This window comes from Marmota monax, unplaced genomic scaffold (assembly GCF_021218885.2).
Source record: "Marmota monax isolate L192 unplaced genomic scaffold, Marmota_monax_Labrador192_F-V1.1 WCK01_AAM20220418_F8-fsc00341, whole genome shotgun sequence".
In the NCBI taxonomy this organism is placed as follows: domain Eukaryota; kingdom Metazoa; phylum Chordata; class Mammalia; order Rodentia; family Sciuridae; genus Marmota; species Marmota monax.
The window spans coordinates 531,526-538,370 of NW_026694916.1; the positions used below are offsets into that span (position 1 = coordinate 531,526).

The window sequence follows — 6,845 nt, forward strand, 5'->3', positions numbered from 1 at the left end:
TTCTGGTCCAAGGCCAAGGAAGCATATCTGATGATGGCCTCACTTGCTGGCAGAGTCCAACTCAGACCATCGCTTGGCAGAGACACAGCCAAACTGGCTTTACAGGGGACCCAGTACACATTTAACCTATTAGCCCATCAGTTCATTAATCTACATCAAATGAATGGAATAATCCATTCATGAGGACAGAGCCCTGATCACCTTGAAGGGGATCAAATTTTGACATGAGTATAAAAAGGACAGATTACGCTCAAACCCCAGCATTCAGTGTATACAGGAGGCTATAATTTATGTGGAAATATAGGCTGGGGGCAGAGGGATCTATTGGGAAATGTATGTTACAGAACTAACACATGTATCAGGCACAGTGGTGCATACCTGAAATCCTAGCAGCTTGGGAGGCTGAGGCAGGAGGATCACGAGCTCAAAGCCAACTTCAGCAACTTAGCAAGGCCCTAAGTAACTCCAGTAAGACCCTGTCTCAGAATAAAATTTTAAAAGGGCTGGGGTTCAATCCCTGGTATCAAAAAAAAAAAAAAAGAAAAAGAGAAAGAAAGAACTGACATGTAACCTTGCTCCTAGGGATGAAAACGAAGGTAAGAGGTCTTTTATCTTTATACCTTTTGAGGTTCTTTTTTTTTTTTTTTTAAGAACTTTTTTTTTTTTTTGTGGTGCTGGGGATTGAACCCAGGGCCTTGTGCATGCAAGGCAAGCACTCTACCAACTGAGCTACATCCTCAGCTCAAGAATTCATTTTATTTATTTATTTTTATTTTTTTTATGTGGTGCTAAGAATGAACCCTCGGCTTCACTCAGGCTAAGCAAGTGCTTTACCTCTAAGCTCCAACCCCAACCCAACCTTTTGAGTTTTAAGAATCCATTACTGTCCAAAGAAATAAAAGGTAACATAAATCACAATCCCCAGCCAGGAAATGACTTGTCTCACTCTTCTGAGATCCTCAGCTCTTACTTGCCTGCGATACAGACATCTATAGTGTGTGCGAGAGGGCTGGGAAGGGGTCACTGTTGAACTAAAGAGAGGGTGTCCTTCCCAACCAGAGAGCCCGGATGCTATGAGTTGGTCCACTGCCTGCTGCGGCTCCCGCATGCCAGTGGCCCAGCCTCCCTGTAGCCTCAGTCCCTCACCTGGACCTGCTGGGACCCTTCCCAGCACACAGGTGGGAGGAAGCCCCTGCCACTGCTCCGGGACCCCACCCCACCACTGTGGCTGAGCCCCAGGCCCAAGCGATCTGGGAGGGGAAAGGCAGGGCAGTGGGGTGCTGGCCAGGGGGCTGGAAGTGCTTACGGTGGCAAGACTGCAGCTCCCACCTTCCTCTCACCAGGGTTCCTGTGGTTCTGGTGTCCTCCCTCCCACCTCCTTCCTCTCCAGGGGACACCGGGGCAGGGTCCCTATGCCCTTGAACCTCCACCCTTGAGAACTGAGCCTCTGGAAATGGGGTCCTCTGGGCAGAGGGCAGGATCTCCACAAGTGGTCCCTGAGGAAAGAGGGGTCAGGCAGTGGTGGGGCGACAGGGCCCAGACAGACAAAGGCTGCCCTGGGCTCAGGCTGGGGCGAGGCTGCACAGGCTCAGGAGGTACTACCTACCAGTGACTCTCCAGCCACAGGGGACATCGTGGCTTGGATATGAAGCGTCCCCCCAAAGCTCCTGGGTTAGTGCAGGAATGTTCAGAGATGAAATGACTGGATTGTGAGAGCTGTGATCCTATGGGTCTCTCCTGGTTTGAATGCAACTTCCTGGGTGGGAACAGTGGGCAGGTGGGGCATGGTTGGGGAGGCAGGTCACTGGGACTGCCCAGGAAGGGGACATCATCCTGCCTCCTCCCCCCTCTCTGCTTCCTGGCTTCCATGAAGAGTAGCTTTCCTCCCCACACCCTTCCGCCATGATGTTCTGCCTCTGCCTGGGCCCAGAGCAGTGGAGCTGGCCCACCACGGACTGCACCTTAGAAACTATGAGTTGAATTTTACTTTTCTTCCTTTGAGTTGTTCTTGTTGGCATCTTGTTCACAAGGACAAGAAGCTGACCGACCCAGGGAGGTCAGCATCCCCTGCCCTCAGCCCCTGGCCTGGCTGAGGCCAGCCCTGTCTTGCTAGGCAGAGAGGACTCCGGGCCTGGAAGTCAGGGGAGGTGCGAGGCTCCAAGCTTGAGGAAACCGCAGAGGCCCTGGCTCAGCCTGGGAATCCTGGTGCCTGCTCACCCTCTTTACACTGGGGCACCTCTCACCCCAGTCCAGGATGGCTAACAGCTCTGACGTGCTGGGTCCCCCTCTGAGGCCATAAAGGAAGAGAGAAATGGAGAGAGAGAGACAGACAGACTGACCGATGGAGGATGGTGGGAGAGTTAGGAAGGAGGGAGGAAGGGTACCCAGGAAGCACGGGAGACCCACACAGGGACCCCCACAGCCCTCTTTTTAGAAAGGAGGGGCTGGGAGAGCCTGAGAGACCCTGGGAGGTAATTTTCTGAAGTCACAGACACAAGGGGAGGTGGCTCCAAAGCATTCCAGTTTCAAGGTCAGAGTTCTCACCCAAAGTCTGGGAGTCCCTCTCACTGACCCGCTGAAAAACTGAACAAACGTGGCATCATAGTCTACAGGTAATGTCCCTGGACATCACTGTTCATTTTCCGTCTGTCAAGTTGCAGTGGTGACAGGGCCTGCCCTCGGGGAAGATCTGAGGGAGGAGGAAGTGAACAGTGTCCAGGGAGCGCCTGGCTTAGAAGCCCCCAGGTCCCCGGACCTAACACTAGATCTAGACTACTCACCAAGCCCACCCTGGTGTCCCTGATGTCACAGACATTCACCTAGAGGCTCCAGCTGGCCATGGGACGGCTGGCCACAACACCCACCTTGCAATGAGTCTGCACTGTCCCCAGGGCCAGGCATGGGGGATCCCAGACAGGTCCTCCCACTTCTATGCCAACCCTGTATCTACTACCCAGTGTCCTGGAACCACACCCCGGGTCATCTAAGGAACATGTGCTTCTGGCCTGGCTCTCACTTGGCCAACTGATACCTGCAGGCCAGCCAGGACCAGCCTGGACAATTTACAGAGCTTTCTGGGTGTCAAACTGTGATAGTTCCTAGTGGGACCTCGCCAGCTGTTCCCAAGAAGTCATCCTAGACGCATCGCTGACATGTAAACAGAAACCGCGTCAGGGCTGGCTGGGGCCTGTGGGAGGTGGGCCAGCAGGCCAGGGATGGGCCAGGGCTGGAGTCCATAGGGAGTTCCTGGAGGATTCCAACACCAAGAAGACCCGTGGCAACCCAGAGTTCAACTAAACTACATACCCCGCCCCACCCCCACACCCGCCACCCCCACCATGAGAACTATTAAATAAAGCTCACGGGCTATATGAAGCCGGAGACCACAAGTTCAAGTCCAGTCTGGGAAATTTAGTGAGACCTTGTTTCAGAATAAAAAATAAAAAGGGCTGGGGATGGAGCTCTGTGGTAAAGCGTCCCTGGGTTCAATCCTCAGTACTGGGAGAAAGAAAACAAAAAAGGTCCAACAGAAGTCATCAATCCTAAGCTCAAGGGTATGAAAACCCCACACCTCCTGCCACCTTCAGCTGGAAAAGGAGCTTGAACAAGCAAAACAATGTTTTGGGTTGCTTTGTTTTGTTTTTTAGGTAGTAAGGATTGAACCCAGAGGCACTTTACCACTGAGGCACACCCCAGCCCTCTTTGTTTTTTTATCTTCAGACAGGGTCTCACTAAGCTCCTGAGGATGGCCTCAAATTTGTGATCCTCCTGCCTCAGCCTCCTGATCTGCTGGGATTATAGGCCTATGTCACTGTGCCTGGCCGCAGAAGGACCTTTGATGAATTGCATAGGCAATAATGTAAACTGTAGTTTAGCAATAATAGCTAATAAATTTATGAAAATTATAAAAATTATAAAATTATGAAAAATAAGACTGGGCAGAGACAAGTTTTTTTAAAAAAATGTATAGAATGCTTAAAAGTAGCAAAAGAGAGAAAGGCACAAATGGAGTGGATGAGCCCAAAGGAGGAACCATCCCATCCCATGCGAAATGATGTGACTTGGATCAGGTTTGAATTTGTGGGCATGTGATGCTGGGGATGGAACCCAGGGTCTCACACAAGCTAGGCAAGCACTCCACCACTGAGCTGTATGGCCCTAGCCCTGAATTTTGGGACAAGCTGAAGTAGGGGAGACAGGAAAGGGTGGGCAGAGGGAGGAATGTCCCTTGTGTGGCCTCGGGCTCCCCACCCTGCTGAACAACAACCCTACTACATCAGAGAGCAGGAGAATCACCTCCCCTGCAGCCACCCAGCCCTGGGCAGGGCAACCTGGAGCATTCTCTGCCTGAGGCAACCCATCTGCACTCGGGGATGGTGGAAGGAGCTGGGGATGGTGGAAGGAGCCGACTCATGGCCCAGAGCCACTCTAAGACCCTGTGACTGCCCTCACCCCTCCTCAATACCTTTGTGGGTCTCTGCTCTGGATGCTCCTCCTCTGGGAGCCCCACAGGTCCCAAACAGCACCCTCAGTGGACAGAAATGCTGTAAACAGGTTAGTTACAAAATACCTGGCAGTGTTGCAGGAGAACCAGTGTGTCCTGGAGACATCACCAGCGAGGGAAGGTGGCCACAGGTCATAGAAATGCCGGAGGCAGAGGAGTATGGGGATTGATTAGTGTTTCTCATTCCTGCACTGACAGAGGCAAAGGAAGGTGTCATGGGATTTGGCAGACAATGGCTGTTCCTCCTTCTTCCTAATACTAGGACATCCAAATTTCTGATAAGTACACAGTTATCAGAATGAGGACTACCTCTCGGAACCTCCTTCACAGCCGTTACGACCTTAGAATCACGATCTGGCCAGCAGATGTAAAAATCAAGTGCTATGTGTAGTCACCAGGAAATGTCTGTAAAAGGAGAGAAGTCTTTCTTCAAACCTTCCTCCTTCCTTCCGGCTGGAATGCAGATGTAATGGCTGATGCTCTAGCAGACATCTTACACCATGCAGTGCAAGTCAGGGCAGAAGATGGTGAAGTTAACAAGACTGGTCCCTGGTATCAACAACACTGAGCCTGTCCTGCATGGCTAACTTCTGGCTCTCTTTTATGTAAGAGAAAAATACTTTCCCCTTATGTTTTGCTTAAGCCATTATTATTTGGGTTTCTGTCTCACACAGCTGAACTGAATCTTTACCAATAAATGGAGATGAGAATACTTTTTGTTAGCAGAGGTGGGACAAGGACTGTAAGAGAAAGGGGGAGGGGTTCCCTGAACTGACAGAACTGAGGACAGAAGCCTAGTTGATTCTGGGATAAACAGAAGTTGTGAAAGAGGACATTCCTGCAGAGGCAGGTGGAGGGTAGGGGCCCCTGAGACTGCCGGGAGGGGCAACATTGGGCCTTGTGAGTAAGTTGCTGTAGTTGGAGGCAGGCCAGGTCCCTGTGTTGACAAAAGGCTGGGGAGAGACTCAAGCTAGGAAGGATTGTTCTGGAAAATTCTGTCCATGTTTTCGCTTGTTTTGTTCAGGGCAGATTATAAGTGCTTTATGCTTTTTAACGTGGAAGAAGCTTGGTGGTATAGATGAGGCTATTTGACACTTCTACAAAGAAGCGAGTTCAGACTCTCATAGAATAGGAACATGGCCTTACACACATAGATGTCATTCTTATCCAAATCCAGCTTCCTGCTGGGGCACAGTGGTGCATGCCTGTAATCCCAGCAGCTCGGGAGGCTGAGGCAGGAGAATTGCAAGTTCAAAGCCAGCCTCAGCAATGGTGAGGTGCTGAGCAACTCAGTGAGACCCTGCTTCTAAATAAAATACAAAAAAAAAGGGCTGGGGATGTGGCTCAATGGTTAAGAGGCCCTGGATTCAATCCCCGGCACCAAAAAAAAAAAAAAAAGAAATTCAGCTTCTTCACTGCAAGAAGATTCACTCTTTGAACTTTTCTTTCAGTCTCTTCACTTTCACTATCAAACACCAGAAGGTTTCTCACTGCCACTGCTGGAACACTCACTTGAACCATCTTGACCTACCTGGCAGGTCTCGGGTCCCTGGCTACAAGTCAGATATTTTCGGATGATACTTCACTTTCCTGGGCTCCAGAGGCTTGTGTACCATTCCGCTGAGACTGCACTGAAATGGTTTCAGAATCAGTGACACCAGTGACACTTAAAGGACAGGCTTCAAATGTGACATCATCTAGGCCCAGGATGGATGACAACCTGGCATCTAAAATGTTGAGAGTTGTTTCAATCTGTTGGATCCAAAGAGAAAGGTCTGCTGGTTTCTCCTCACAAACAGAAGAAAAATCAAAGTGCACCACAAACTGATTTAAAAATGCCACCAATCTATTCTGTTGAACAGGTGACACCTTGGTCACATCTATGCCTGAACCCATGAATGGAAGCCTGTCTCATCTCCCTACCGGGTGGGGGACCCAGAGCCCACCCACTGCCTCTCAGGCCTTCCTACTGGAAGGAACAGCTTCTCCCCTCTCTTTGCTTGGCCCCTCTATCCACCTTTTATGACCAAGGGCAAATCCACATCCACCCGATGTCCTCATCACTTTCTAGACCACCCTCTTCCTGCTGAGCCATACAGCCTGTGGCTCCTGGAGAGGTCAGTATTAGACTAACCCTGGGGCCACACAGTCCAGCATAACTCTTCATGTGGCCTCAGACCACCTTCCCAGGACCTCCCTGAGGATTTGCTAAGAATGTTGATTTAAGAACCCTACCCAACACCCAAGGGACCAGCCCCTGGGCACAGCTCCCGTGATGCTGATCTATTCTCAAATTCAGTTGATTGTTCTGGGAAAACTGAGGGTTATACAAGAAGCGTGA

At 50.6% G+C, this 6,845-nt stretch overlaps 1 non-coding gene across 1 annotated transcript; it reads right to left on the reverse strand.

Annotated features, from left to right (window-relative positions):
• Window positions 1-666: 666 nt before the first annotated feature.
• On the reverse strand, window positions 667-740 carry Trnaa-ugc (transfer RNA alanine (anticodon UGC)). Its single transcript has one exon. It is a non-coding gene; the product is annotated as a tRNA-Ala (tRNA).
• Between the last annotated feature and the right edge of the window lie 6,105 nt (window positions 741-6,845).